The sequence below is a fragment of the Petaurus breviceps genome, unplaced genomic scaffold, assembly GCF_028583685.1.
Source record: "Petaurus breviceps papuanus isolate PSGF00001 unplaced genomic scaffold, PetGlider_PUasm1.0 91133, whole genome shotgun sequence".
NCBI classification, from domain to species: Eukaryota; Metazoa; Chordata; class Mammalia; order Diprotodontia; family Petauridae; genus Petaurus; species Petaurus breviceps.
In genome coordinates, this window is record NW_027187419.1 from 38,968,000 (window position 1) to 38,983,846 (window position 15,847).

General features: G+C 36.2%; 1 protein-coding gene across 13 annotated transcripts in view; it reads right to left on the reverse strand.

Annotated features, from left to right (window-relative positions):
- The window catches only part of CDON (cell adhesion associated, oncogene regulated), a 191,209-nt gene that overhangs the window by 59,587 nt on the left and 115,775 nt on the right, over positions 1–15,847 (reverse strand). The window contains exon 2 of one of the 13 annotated variants that reach the window (XM_069079830.1): positions 4,424–4,459. The exons of the other annotated variants lie outside the window; for them this stretch is intronic. The gene's annotated coding sequence lies outside the window, so the exon portion shown is untranslated. The remainder of the gene's footprint in view (positions 1–4,423; positions 4,460–15,847) is intronic. 13 annotated transcript variants of the gene reach the window in all.

The window sequence follows — 15,847 nt, forward strand, 5'->3', positions numbered from 1 at the left end:
ACAATGGAGAGGGGGAGAAAAAGGAGAGAGCAACAGAAAGACAAAAATGAGAACATTTCCTACCCTTAAGAAGCTTACAGTCTTCTGACATGAACCTTGTTCGATTTCACAAGAATCAGACTCACAGAATCTGAGAATTGAAGGAGACCTAAGACCAACCCATACCTGAACAAAAATCCCCTCTACAATATATCCAACAAGTGTAATCCAGATTTAAGGGGAAAAAATAGTTCTAAAAAACAATGATCAAGTGTTGCTTTTCTTGTAATACTTTGGTTGAAGATGCTGCGACTAATCAGCCATCCTCAGACACAAGAAGAGTGGACAAGCTACATCTGCCATAGGGTACTTTTCACTAATGAGGAAAGAGTGCTAATTTCTTTTCCCACAGGCCTCAGTTGCCTCCTCCAACCACCTCCCCAGCATGTCCCTTCTCCCACTGGTAAATTATTCCCAGAACCTCTATTTTGGGTAAAGGCCCTGACTAGCAATCCTTCATGCCCTGAACTGTGATACATTGCCTTCCTCACAAGTACTTCTCCAGTCCCACTCTCCCTCCATCAGTAATACCACCACCCGCTTTACAGCTCCCCTTTTATGTTTTATATTCCTCTATTAGAATGCAAGCTCCTTGAGGGTAGCATTATCTTTCTTTTACTTGTATTTATGTCTCCATCATTTAACAAGTCTGGCACACAGTATTTAATAAATGCTGTTTCTTGACTGACTTTTCCTTGTAATATTGTCAGTGCACAAATCCTCTTACTATAAGCCTCCAAACAAAAAGGTTATGTCATGGTGCAGGCAACTGCCCTGCTCACACAAACAGAACTTAAGGAAATTACTTCAGATTGTGGCACACCATTTTTAAAAGCTTGCAAATCCCATCCTAGTAAAAGTAGCATGCAAACCATTTCGGTTGCAAAGCAAAATAAAATTTAGTACTTTTAATTTGATCAATTCTAAGCATTTTAACAAACCTGGAATCAAGAAGAACTGAATTCAAATCCTGCCTCAGACACTTACTACCTGTGTGACCTGGGACAAGTCATTTAACTTCTTTCTGTTTGCCTCAGTTTCCTCAATTGTAAAATGGGGAAAATAACAGCACCTACCTCACAGGGTTGTTGTGAAGACAATATGAGATATTTGTAAAGGGCTTAGCACTGTACCAGGCATATAGTAGATACTATATGAAATGTGAGCTATTATCATATTATTTTATTAAACTATATCAGAGCTTCCAGTTTAGAGTTTGACATTTGACCATAATGTTATGGAGCAAAAATATTCCCACCCCAAATTTTGCACGTAGCTAAGTGTGTATTTTCCCCTCTGCTGGGACCAATGCTGGAGATTATCTGTGGTAATAGCTTTAGCTATTTTAGGAGTTGAGCTCTTAACCTTTGAACCCTGGAAACAAGACTCCAAAGGGAAATCCAGATCTTTGGATGGGAAAGAGTGTCACTAGAGAAATATAAAGGTTTAATACAGCAGAATAAGCTCTTTGAGGGCAGGGACTGTTTTACTTTTGTTCCTCCTATGTTTGTTGAATTAACCGAGTTCAGTGGAAGCTGGATATCAAGATACACAAAGATCCCAGAGCAAAGAAAGTTCATCACAAAGTAAAAGTCAGATTAGCCCAGGGGTAAGAAATAGGAACCAGTAGAGAGTTACTGCTTCCAATGACAAAAATTTGGAAATTATAAAAATATCACACACAGCTTTATATACAGAAAGGATCTTTTGAGATCATCTATAGCCACAGGAAGGAACCCCAAGCCCTTCTAAGATTACAGTAAAACCCATCCTGGCAAGATGTTTTATTGATCTAAATACTCAGTATACCTCTCAGAAGATAATGGCAGAACAAAGTCCATATTCCTATGACTGCCAAAACAACACTACTACTCCCAAAATGATTCAGTGATAATGTAGAGAAAAGAAATTGTCTTGTCAGGGGTTTAGGAAATGAATGAAAGTGTGAAAAGTATATATACATATATGTATATATATATAATATAAATATATGCTGAAACATAATCAGAAGCCCTCGCTAAAGATGATTTTATCTTTTCAAAGTTAAATATGTTAAAATCTTTTGTAAAATTTCAGAATGGATCTGTAAATAGAGGAAAAGGGAGTTATAAAAATAGCATACACAGATTTATGCCCAGAAAAGAACAGAAATAGAAACAGGGGCCACTAAATTGTCCATAAGGATCCCTATGGGCTGCACATTGACTTAGAAAACCACACACATATATACATTTCTTTTTTTATCAATATATCACAGCACTAAAATCATCTAGGAACTATATTTTAATCTAAATCTGGCACATAGTAGATGCTTAACAAATGTGCTTAACTTCTGTTTAACAAAATGTGACTGACAGAAACTGACTCAAATTTATAAGAACAAGAATTATTCCCCAGTTAAGAAAAAGGAAAAGCATATGAGGCAATTTTCAAAGGAAGAAATCCAAGTTAATAGCCATATTTTAAAAAATTCTATAAATCACTAAAAATTACAGAAATGCAAATTAAAGCAACTCTGAAGTTCTACCTCATACCTATGGGACAAGAAAACAATACTGTTGGTAGAGCTGTGAATTGGTCTAGCCATTGTGAAGAGAAATATGAAACTACACCCCTCCCCCAATTACTAAATTGTACATTTTCTTTGACCCAACAATAACGTCACTAGGTTTATAACCCAAAGGGATTAAAGATAGAAGGAAGGGACCCTTACATATAAAAACATTTATAGCAGTTCTTTTTATTATAGCAAAGAACTGGAAATGAAAGGAATAAATAAACATTTATTGGAGAATGGCTGAACAAATTATAGTATATGCATGTAATAGAATATTATTGCATTATAAGAAGTGATGAAAGGGACAGTTTCAGAGAATCCAAGGAAGACTTTATGAACTGATGCAGAGTGAAATGAGCAGAAAATGGGGAACAATTTCCATCATAACAACACTGTAAAGACAAACAACTTTGAAACACTTCAAAGTAATGACCAACCATGATTCCAGAGGACTGATGACATCTAACAGAGAGGTAATAGATTCAAGATACAAAATGAGACACAATTGTTGGACATGGTCAATGTGGAAATTTGTTTTGCTTGACTATGCTTATGTGTTACAAGGATTTTATTTTGTTTTGTTTTGTTTCCCCAAGGGGGAGAAGGGAGGAAAGAAAAAGCAATGCATAAATGAATAAAAGTTCAAAAAACTTTAAAGAAATAAATTTATATGCTTAATATAGAATAAAGTAACTTTTTACCCTGAATTCCTGACTAGGAAGGCCAACTGAGTTCCTTTCAAATCCAAACACTGGATTGGGTGAATAGGGATGATGTCATAAAAAAAGATAAATCAGGACAGCAGAAGGCTTTTCAAGTTGCAGTCCCTTAAGTCTTACGGAACCCAGAACCTCCAATTACAGAGTAACCATCCTTGACACAAGACCTCTGCTCTTTACCCAAAGCCTTTGATGAAATGGGGTAAAAAGTCACTGCTGATAAGTTACACAGCATGGTTTCAATTTATTCCATGCATATTCACAGATTTCATGACTGAGCATAGTTTATCTAAAAATATAGAGAGAGTTTAACATTCAAAAAGCTGTTAACACTGCATGGAAAAATTTGAAGGCAACTGATTCAAAACGCCAACTTAGAAAACTACATATGTTTATAGATTTATTTTTTTTAATCACTGCATCACCACACTAAAATAAAATTCTAATGAAATACCATTATTTTAGTACTTTCTTTTATCCACTGCTTTTGCTATTGGCATAACATAGAACCCCAAATACCTATATTTTTCCTCAATCCTGTCATAATCACCATCATCATCAGAGAGTTTTTATGTAACACTTGAAGATTTGCAAAGCACTTAACCTATGTTAACTCATTTTGTCCTCACAACCCTGAGAGGAAGGTGCTATTATTATCCTCACTTTACAAATGAGAAAGCAGAGACAGAGAAGTTAAGTAACCTGTCTAGGGTCACACAGTTATTGACGGAGGCTGGCTTTGAACTGATTCCAACCCCTAGTTCCATCAGCTGTACCACCTAATTGCCTCCCTAGATAAGAAATGTTATTGTTGTTGTTCAGTCATTTCAGGCATCATCAGCTCTTCATGACCCCATTTGGGGTTTTCATGACAAAGACGTTTCTCCAGCTCATTTGACATATGAGAAAACTGAGGCAAGCAGGGTTAAGTGACTTGCTCAGGGTCACACAGCTAGTAAGTGTCTAAGGTCAAATTTGAATTCAGGTTTTCCTGACTCTAGCCCTGGCACTCTACCAGTGCACCACCTAGCAGCCCAGACCAGCAAAAGAAACAAACTAACTCAGGAGAATGGAGAGCAGGGGTGAGACTGATCAACAAAATCCTCACCTTCAGATAATGTGTGACTTGCAGCCTGTGTGATACCTGAAATATAAGGACAAATTATGATAATCTATAGTAATCTAGTTAATTGGAACCAAGAAAATATATTTGATTATCCACTTCATGCAAGAGAACAGAATTGGAAGAAATATCCTTTGGTCCTCCCCTTCTAGCCTCTCACTCCAAACTAGCAGCTGGTGGCAATACTTTTCTGTGTAGTTCTAAGCATGATGAAGAAAAAAGCTGGAGAAGGTTTGTAGAGCTGTCACTATGCTCAATGGCATCTAGGACTTAGCACTACCCTTTATGCACCTATAAGAAACAAGAAAATGAAATGGCCATGTAATATTGCCTCCAAGTATAGAATATTTCCCCCACTAGGTTAATTTTTTTTTTTTTTGCTTTTTGGAGGGGGGAAGGCAGGGCAATTGGTGTTAAGTGACTTGACCAAGGTCACATGGCTAGTAAGTGTTAAGTGTCTGAAGCCACATTTGAACTCAGGTCCTCCTGAGTCCAGGGCTGGTTCTCTATTTACTGTGCCACCTAGCCACCCAAAGGTTAAAATTTTTAAGACAAAGCCATTACTTTAGATGGTATGCTAAAATTACAGTCTTCTTCAAGTCATTCACTATCTAGATGGAAAGTAATCTGCCATTTCCTAATGGTAACAGTGTAGAGTTATGGTTAATGGGTAGGCCATGCAGTTAGGAAAAGCGGGGTTCCAGGCCTCCCTCGAACACACAATGGCTGCATGACTAAGGGTATCTTTCCACACTTCTTCCAGCAACTTTCTAAAGGCTTAAAAAACTACTCATCTACTTGCTTATCTGCATCAGTAGAGGAAGTTTCCACAAAAGGAATTTTTCATACCCGTGAAATAAAACGGTTCATTTTTTAAAAATTTATGTCATTTTCATAAAGATCTTTAGACTTAGGGAATCTTCTGTTGAAAGAAGAAAAGAAAACCTGAGCCTTGGAATTAGAAGGGAAATACTACCCTAAAGTTTACTTAACTTGCTGTTCAGGTTGTGAACCTAGTGCTTTTATAACCTCTTTCCACTATGTTGTCAAGAAAAACCCTTTGGGAAAAGCTCTTCCTGAATCTCTAGATTTAAATCCTTTGGTTTTGAAGCAATGCCTTCATTTTCACAAAGGATGATCACCATTCTCTTTCTGAATCACTGTCCTTATATTAACCCTTCCTTTCATTTCTTTTAGGCTTAGGAAATAAGAAGGATTAATTTATGAACACAAACCACCTCTGGTGCAATATAATTTTTCAAAAGTATGAATTTTTTAATGGAATTAATTTCCTTTTAAAGAACCACAGAAGATATACTTAACACAGAAGAATCATTTCCCTACTAAAAAAGCACAATGGAGCCTGAACAAAGGAATATAATTTATTTTGAAATGTATTGTGTCAATGAGTAAGAAGTGAGGAAATTTCTTCAATAACTAAAAAAAAAATTCTATTACCAAATCACTATCTCAAAGCCATAGGTAAATTCTCTAAAACTATAAGTTGCCAAGAAGGTTCTGACTTGGTAGAGGAAGTTTCTTCATACACAAGTTTCTCATATCAATGAAATCACAGGTCTAGACCCTATTCCTAGGAATTCTTTATTAAATTAGGTAATATTTAGGCACTATAACCAGTTGACTGCCATCTCTATACCTAGCCGTCCTCTACTGGCCTGAATAGAACAGAATGATTTCAATCCCTTACTTGCACCTTATTTACAGAATGCCTAGGACCCAATTCTATGTCACTCCCCTTCTAGGATCCTCCTACTCCCTCTCCCCAATTTCAAAGAAGCCCAATTTTCTCCCTTAAACCAACTATACCCAAAAATAGTCTATCTTCTACACTACACCACATTTTCCTCAACTGTTTGTCTCCATGAAAAACCTCTAGTTATGGCTCAGACTTGGACCAAAACCTCAATTTTACATTCTTTGTGATCCAGCATTGGAATTAATAATCAATATTGAACAATTCTGTGAAAATATCTAGAAGCATAAAGTCTTACCATTTTTTTGGCCAAATTTTATGATTCTCAAACACTTTTAGAATACTCCTTGTTCCCCACTGCCATTTTCACATTTCCTTCTACAATTACCACTTGGCAATCCCGCTTTGTTCTAAAGTTTGTGTTATTTAAATTTATCACCTACTTCAGAGCCTGATGACCATTATATCTGTTGAACCCCAAGAACATTCTCTTTCCTTCTTCAATGAGTTCAGTGCCTGGCTCACACACAGTCTGCCGACTCCTGCTCTAATACCAGGACTTCAACATACATACTGATGCTCCTTCAGCAAGTAAATAAGCTCCCTCAAAAACCTTAACTTGCAAGTTCCTCAATCTATTCAGTTCTCATAACCTCTCTACTCCACCTCAGCTAAAAGGTGGTCATAACGTTGATTTAGCCATTACCTACAAGTATTCTCTCTCTTCTGACTGGAGGGGCTGGAGGGCAGAGCAAAATTTCCCAAAGTCTCCCTTTATTATAGACGGCTCAGAATTTTTTCAGCCATCTCTCAATTTCCCACCAACTGCTCTGCTTGGTTTTGACTCTATGAACATCATGCTTTTCTCAGGATAAGCTCATTTCCAGAAATAGCATCTTCTTAGAGATTGCTTTGGCTTTTGATACTCAACACTTCCTCAGTACCCTTGGTTGACTGGAGTATAGATAAGGCCAAAAATAAAAAAAAGTCCTCCCAAAGTCTTCATTTTTAGAGGGCTTAAGAGTTTTCCAGCCATCTTTCTATTTCTCATCAACTTCTCTGCTTGGTTTCAACTCCTTGAACATTATGTTCCTACCTGGTACCCACTAGTAACATTCCACCCAACCCCACCCCACTCCCAGCTTCCTTTTGTGTACTGTCTTTCCCCATCAGATTATAAACTCCTAGCAGGCAAGGACTTATTATTATTTGTATTCTCAGCACTTAGCACAGTGCCTGGCACTTAATGTTTACTATTATTGACTACTCTGCTTCTGATATCATTCTATTTTTTCATATACCTTACAATCAAGCACTAAGATTTTCACTATTACTTCCAATCCCTCTACCCCTCAATTTTTTTCAGAGGTCATCACCTGCACACTAGCTATACTTTCTTCCCTCCCTTATCTCAACCTCTTAGTAAGTTCAACTATCCTCTACACTCAAAATCTTTGTACCCTTTTCCCATCACCCTGCCAAACCCCAAACTTGGGTTACTCCCATCATCCACCTCCTTTGATCCTATTCATATGGTGCTGAATGGAGCCCGGGAAAAAAAATTCATAAAACAATGCTTCCTGTACTACAGAATTCCAGTTAAGATGCCAAATGATAAAATATATCTTTTTAGTTGATAACCTGTTATAAGCCATCAAAATATCTTGATATGACATTTTCTAGCTTTATTTCTCCTTTAAAGCATATTTTTTCTTCTAAACACAATTTACTCAGCTAATGAAAAAAATCATTACTCACCTACAGAAAACTCACAAGTGAAGTTCTACATTCTCCAAAAAGTATTCATTCATTGCAATACAGTGTAAAGCTATGGTGTCAAACTCAAATGGGGGGGGGGGAGAGAGGAGAGAAGGGCATCCCCACAGCCTACATATTGACTTAGAAAACCCACATATTAATATTATGTATTTTTATTTATTTTGTTAAATGTTTCCCAATGATATTTTAATCTAGTTCTGCATTTGGGAGTGCTGTGGCACACTTGTTTGGCAGCTCTGGTGTAAAGCATTACAGAAGCTATGCAGAATTTCATCATGAATCCTCCCCTCAAAAATGCTTACAATCAAGTTAAGGAGATAAAATGTATACTTTATACATAAATAGTTAAAGTACAAGGAAATATGGAAGTGCTGTATCAGTAGTAGAGACTGCTACAGAAATTCAAAAGAAAAAAAATCACTTTTGGCTATAGGAGGACAGGAAAACGGTAGGGTAGGAGTGTTTAGATAGATATGGATAAAAGTACATAAAGCAAAGACTATGGATCATTCAAGATGCCATTTACATTGTGAAGGCTCCTGCACTGTTGACAAATTAGTGGTTCAGATAGTCAACAAAATTTACTAGCTTCTACAACAAAAGCTAGTAGAACTTTAGGAGCAACTGCTTGACCATGACGGAAGACATGCATAGGAATGCAATGAACTTTCAGTAACCTCACCTTTTACTATACTAATGACAACATTCATTGCTTCACTATAAACTCCCCTTAAAAATTTCAAATAGAAATGTTTAATCAATATTATGGAATAATGACATGAAACATAGTTTTCATCAAAAGAACATTTGTGCCATATATACACTATCCCTTTTGGAACACTATAATTGAAAATTGCAAATGACTACATTCTAGATAGGATGAAACAGGATGATTCTTAAATGACGATGCTAATAAGTATGAGCTTTAATTTTAAAAGATACAAAGAAAAGCTATGACGAAACTTGATTTGTTTTTAACTAAAGGCATTGTGGAAGAGCAAAAAAAAGGGTGCCAATTATATTTTTAGTTAAATTCTGAATCAAAACTCACCTCCAAGAAGTCTTTTCTCTTTGATTAATCAAGTAGTATTACTGCTTATTCTATATTAATTTTCCATTTATTGATATATTGTTTAGTAATTACTCTGCAGTTATTCTATGTGTTATGTGCCCCAATAATAATAAACTCCCTGAAAGTAGAGAATTTAATAATATCTTCTTCTCCAAACCTAGTGAATAGATGATTAACTACATAAAAATTTAAATAAAACTAGCTATCTTCACATATAATAAAGTTTTTTCATGGTTCCCTTGTTTGGTATAAACAGGTTTTTTTGTTTTATAGGAGACGTGGTAGCAAGGCAATTTTTAAAACATAACATAGCTATAGCAAACAACTATGAAAAAGTCAAAGAAATAGGGACAGACCTGAGATGCAGAATGAACAAAACAGAACCAAGAGAACAATACATATAAAAATGTACACAACTATATATAAAAATATAAATAAAAAGCACTTTAAAAGACAACAAAACAGACTGATAACATTAATACTAGTATCCTAAATAAAGTTGTATGTATTATCAGTTGGAGTCATTGGAGTCTACTGTGTTTAACCATTTTAGGAGATTATACATTCTGGGAGTTTAAATGATGAGCATACTGGGGTTCTGTACAATGTGACAAAACAAAATTTATCAATTAAAAATGAAGGAAGAAAGCTATCTAAAGAAGAACCCATTAATGAAGAAAAAATTTAAGTACATAGCAATCTTTTTTATTTGCTTTTCATATTCAAAGTACAGTTGCTTATATGAAAAACAGTTAAGACCTTCATGACAACAAATAATGGCCCAGGGATGAAACCAAAAACTCAGGTTTTATTTAAGAAAGCTGAGTAATATCATTAAATTTCACACCCAGACACCTTTAAAAGGTTCTGGAGTCTAGGGCTGTAAGAGAAAGTAATCAGACACATTCCTTTAGCTGTTGACTCCTCCATGATCACCAGAGCCTTTGATCAGTGACTGTCTTCATGCTGCCCACATGGGGTCTGGCAAACTGAGAGTAACAGCTGGTACACATCCTTTCCTGATTTTATTGGGGACCAGTTAGGGGAGCGAGGAGGTGATTAGAAGTCCAGTAGCAACAGATATACTGCTTAATAATAAAATGCTAACCTCCAAGGGTTCTTCTTAGTTCTTTCAGAAACTAAGAAATCCTTTAAAGTCGTCATGCAATTGACACTGATGTATTTCGTGGCATGCCACACAGCTCAGTTAGTGGGGAAATACCTATCTTATAAAAGCAGAGCTGTGGGTTATAAAATATGCCCCCCACAGCCTACTGTCAATAACTCATTACGCCACCTTCCCAGAACTCTCAGACCCCTCTCAATTTAAAGGGAAGTTTTTGAAATCACTTCTCAAGTATCTATTTTTTAAAAATACTTAATGACTTTTCAACCATTCTCAGTCATCAACCTTTAAAGAAAATGTCACACCTACAGGCTTCAATACCCTTCCCCCAACTTCTCCCAGTCTAAATTGAGTCAGCCAAGCACACAAACTGATCTTGTGGCCAGCAAAAGCATTTCCTTTCACTGTGGAGAGCCAAAAGCAGGGGAAGAAAATGGAAGTGACTTGGAATTATGGCACCAAAAAGACCAGACGTGCAAGGAAATAATCAACTCCACATGAGCCACTTCAACCCCATCCCAATGAAAAGGGTCTAAGACTAACCCCAGGAAAGGTCACTGGGATCAAGGGTCACAAGCAGAAAAAGGCGACAGTGACTGGCTGCCGGCTGCAATCAGAATCAATGTGTTCCTAATTACACATAGAGAGAGGGGTATGAGATTCGAGTTAGGGTTTACTCACTGCATTAGCACATTAAAAAAAAAAAGTCAAGTGTTCCTGTTGTACTCTCTTCCAAATAGGCACTAAACTGACTATTCCTTCCTGTCTTTGAATACAGGAAACCAAGAACTCTGAGAAGATAAGACAATTCTGGCATCTACAGTATGTTACAAACAAAGCTTTGCTTAAGTGTATTAAGAGGCAGAGTTTTGGATAGAGAAATTATGAAAAAGGATTTAAGGAGATTACTTTTAAAAGATAAAATGTGGCAAGCGTCAAGGGGATTACTTTTAAAGTAGTATGTAACTGCAACACTTACTGCAAATCCAGCACTTTACAAAGGTAGATTTGCAAGATTGTCTTTAGTGATTGGCTTCATAAGGAAAGATGATAGCTACAAAATTCAAACACTGAAAGCATTATCTTCAAACTCTTACAACAAATTCTTAAAAATACCTAAAACAAATGCAGAACTAATGGAAGAACAGATAGAGAATACATATCTAACTTGCACTAAGTTAGAGGATGGGCAACAGGAATGAGACTACTGTTTCAGTATCATATCTTAATGAGTAATATTTTAGTACTATTGAATATTCCAGAAGCATAGCTTTTTCTTGGCAAGTATGCTACTGTGACTGGATCTGTGTTTGTAATTAACTGATTAAGAAATGGAGAAAGATAAACACCTAAAAAGACACATTTCTATGAAGCAGTCTGGTAGAAAATGGCAAAAGTAGAGAAACAAAAAGCAAAATAAGGAAAATTTAGTACTCTAGAAAAGGTACTAGGACTTCTGAAACATTATACATCAAGCATATTTATATCAGCAATGCAATATTCACAACATTCCATACAAATTCCTCTTTTTACAGTGAACTACTCTGCAATATAATTTCTATGAAAGTTAAACCTATATTTAAAAAAATCTTAGCTACAAATGAACTTTGACAAACATGACTATTGGAAAATTGTCATAAAACCTTTTTTATCATATTTACTTGTTTCTTGAGTTGTTTCCCTGAGGACTGGAAACACATACAATATTGCAACATAAGCTTCAAGGGTCCAACAAGGAATCTTGGGTAGGGCTACATAAAAACGATTCAACAAAACTATAATCCTTGTGCAACTCTGCTTTGTTCCACTTGTGATGGGAATTGGGTCAGATGTTGCACTCTCAGTTGTGCCACATTATCACAGAGTAGCTGCTGTATTTCACAGACAGGACTCTGAAAACTTACCTGACACGTAAACCAGACATGTATTATCATGGAGTAGTAACAGTGCACAACCACTACAGATTGGTAAACCCAAAGACACATGAGGATAAGTACCAATCTGCACCAAAGAAATATTAGCCCCAAAGACTTTTATCAGAATTAAACAGTAAAACATTGCCAATGAAATCTACTACTCCTATGCTATAGTAAATACATAATAGCCAGAAAAAAAGAATATCAAAACAATAAGAAAAATAAACGTCCTTAAGGAAAATGAAAATATGGCATCCAAATAACAATCCAATTTGAATGAGGTCATATCAAATTTCTTATATGGTTGTGAGTCCTAGATCCAACAAAGATGCCATTATCATTATTACAATGAGCATCACCATAATATTGAGGGGCAAAAAAAAAAAAACCTACAAAAGCTACACTGTAAGGTACTAAACTCTGAGGTGAGGTAAGGGAGCAATGAGCAAGGTGGACCAAAGAAATACACTCAACTGGATGTGCAATTTCTGTTTCATTTTTATTTTAATTGCATATTATATTGAATCTTTAATTCAGAAAATATGTATGTACATTAATTCTACCTATAAGAAGTAACAAAACTTCGGTGTTAACTTTAGATTTATAAGATATTTGATTATTCCTTAGCTGAATCTATTTTTAAAGGTCAAATAGTATGGGAGGTAGAACTCTAACATGTATACGGACAAAAAGAAGATTCTTAGTTTATTTGGGAGGGGAAGGGGGAAAGGCAATTAGGGTTAAGTGACTTGCCCAAGGTCACACAGCTAATTAAGTGTCAAGTGTCTGAGGCAGGATTTGAACTCCGTCCTTCTGACTTCAGCACTGGTGCTCTATTCATTGCACCACCTAGCTGCCCGAGTCTTAGTTTCTTACATTCAACCTACATAATATCCTTCTGGATGGCTTTGTGGTCAAGTGGAAAGAGAGAGGCTTGATAATCAGAAGACTTGTATTCAAATACCACCTCCAATGCTTACAACCTGTGTGACCTTGGACAAGTCACTTAAAATTCTACTATACTGGTATCTCAGCTTCCTCATCTATAAAATGAGAGGGTTAGACTAGATGGCCAAGGAAATCCCATCTAGTTTTAAATCTGTGATCATCTGACTTGAATTACAAGGGCATAATTTTGTTGTTTTTGTTCTAGGAAATCTCCAATATGAGGACTGAACTGCTTTACATTTCAGATAACTCAAAGCACAATGAATTATCTTCATCTTTTTCCTGGAAAACTTCTAGTAATATAAATTAATTATTATTTTGGAGCAGTTTAGGTCATGGCTAGAAAAAAAATCTCAAAGTCCTTTCTAGACTTAGAATTCTATGTTAAATATTAAAATATATACTAAAAGGAAAGAGAGACTGAAAAACTTGTCCATGTCTATGATGCTATAGTTTTACATCATACTGAAAGTTTATTCTATGAAGCAAAATAAATAAATGAAATATGCGCACCATAGCACCAAGTCAAATCACAGCCCTTGGATTAATCTTTTTTTTTTTTGGAGGGGGGAGAGCAGGGCAATTGGGGTTAATTGCCCAAGGTCACACAGCTAGTAAGTGTTAAGTGTCTGAGGCCAAATTTGAACTCAGGTCCTCCTGACTCCAGGGATGGTGCTCTATTCACTGCACCACCTAGCTGCCCTCCTTGGATTAATCTTGATATAACATAGCCTGTAACAAGGATGTCAATTCTGTCTCCTTGTAATAGCAAGCAAAGTAGTACTTAAGCTCTTTGTTTCAGCTATTCAAGTGCCTTTGAGCCTGGCCTGTGATTATATCAAGTCTTTGTTGGAAACAGTATACATTTTGTTCCCCTTAATAGGCCTATGAGAGTTTGGAGACCTTCCCTGCCGTTAATAGGCCTAATTTCATCACATGGAGCCAGAGGTGGAAAGAACTTTCTGAGAAAGAGTGGAACAGGAAGGAGCAGAGCATATAAAAGCTCAAGCACAAGCTGGGACCAAGCAGAACTGAGACTGAGAATGCTTATGATTTCGGCACTCCATAACACTCTTGTCTGTTGGTCTGTCGGACAAAAGCCTTATCTGTTGTTTTTAGACATAAGTTCTGAAAGAGGACTTCACTGCTGATCCAGAAGCCCTGAGAAAGGACTTTGCTGTTTACAGAGGTCCTGAAAGAGGACTTTTACTGCTGTTTACAGAGGTCCTGAAAGAGGGCTTTACTGCTATTTACAAAAGTCCTGGGATTTTACTGCTGCTTTCTGTTTGATTTCTCAGACAGAAGCTTTGTCTGTTGGTTTGTGTTACTTTGTCAGACAAAAAGTGAATTTAGATGATAGTGCCAGCAATGTGTGTGAATATTGTTGTAATTCTGCTAAGTTTAATGTGTGTAAATATTGTTGTGGCTGTTAAGTTTTGTCTTCCCAGAAACAGAAACTTCGAAGGGCTTGGAGTAGAGCAGTCACTGTGAACTGCAACTGGAGAGTTGTCTACCTGTGAATCCAGGCAACAGTCCAGTTGGGTGAATCCAGGCAAAAGCTAGGAGCAATGGAAGAGGAGCCCTGAAGTTTGGAAGTCAGTCTTAAGTTAAGCTGAAAGGGCATTTACTTGAGTACTCAGTGCTGACTGATGAGATTGTAACTTACTTGTGACCTAGGGAGTGAATGGCCTTTGTACTTTCCACTAAAAGGATCCCTAAAGGATGATTACTCCTTAAGGATGATTAGCTTAAGGATGACTGGAAATCATCCTCTACTTAAGGATAAAAGGAGACTTCATTTGGGTACTCAATACTGATTAATGAAACTGACTTACTGGATGATATATTTTGTTTAAGACTATGTGGTCACCTTAGTAATGAGTGGTTATGTTATATTGTTGTGAATGCTTTGCTTTAGTTTATTGCTGAATAGAGTTCACTATGCTATTCGATCAGAACCTTAAAGTTATTCACAGTAGCAGTCCTCAGGAGAGCTGTTCCTGATTAGCTTTACATTCCTTCACATCAGTGATATAAAGGGGTCATTCCATCATAAATCAGTGTACTACACCAAAGTCTTCTAACTGGAAATCACAAGATCTAAGTTCACATTCCCCCTCTAATACTTGTCAGCTATGTGGTATAGGGGAGTCAGAAGACCTAAGCTACAATAAATATTTTGGGGTGTGTGTGTATGTATGTATATATATACATATATGTGTATACACACACACATTTCCTTTGATTTCTTTGGGATACAGACTTAGTAGTGGTATTGCTAAGTCAAAGGGTAGGTACAGTTTTATAGCCCTTTGGGTATAGTTACAAGCTGTGCTCCAGAAGAGATTGATCAGTTCGCAACTCCACCAACAGTGTATTAGTGTACCAGAGGAAGAAATTTTAAATATATTAAGGAGCATCATGGGCCAAACTACAATTGACAGACATTTCCTCAAAAATCACTGAGTCAATCTATACCATCTCTGATTGCAACAGCTTTTGCTAATGCTTTGAAACACAATTTTGTAAAAATAAAATAAATATTTAAGGAAAAGCAAAGGAATTTACAAAAGTCTTCTAACCTAATGCTGAATTTACATTAACCACACACTGTAAGGTATAATTCTAGGAGGAACAAACCTAACAAACTATCAAAGTCCCAACTTCATTATCATTTGACACTTTAAATGCTTTATGCCATAAAAAGAATACTAGTATGAAAAAGTAAAAATCAAATGACCATATACAAAGAATTTTTAAAACTAAAAACAGATTCTTCCTTATCTTCTTCAAGAATGTTTTTTTTTTTAAGAAATGAAAACATTCTTGTCTTAGAAACACAGGAAGTGAGCAT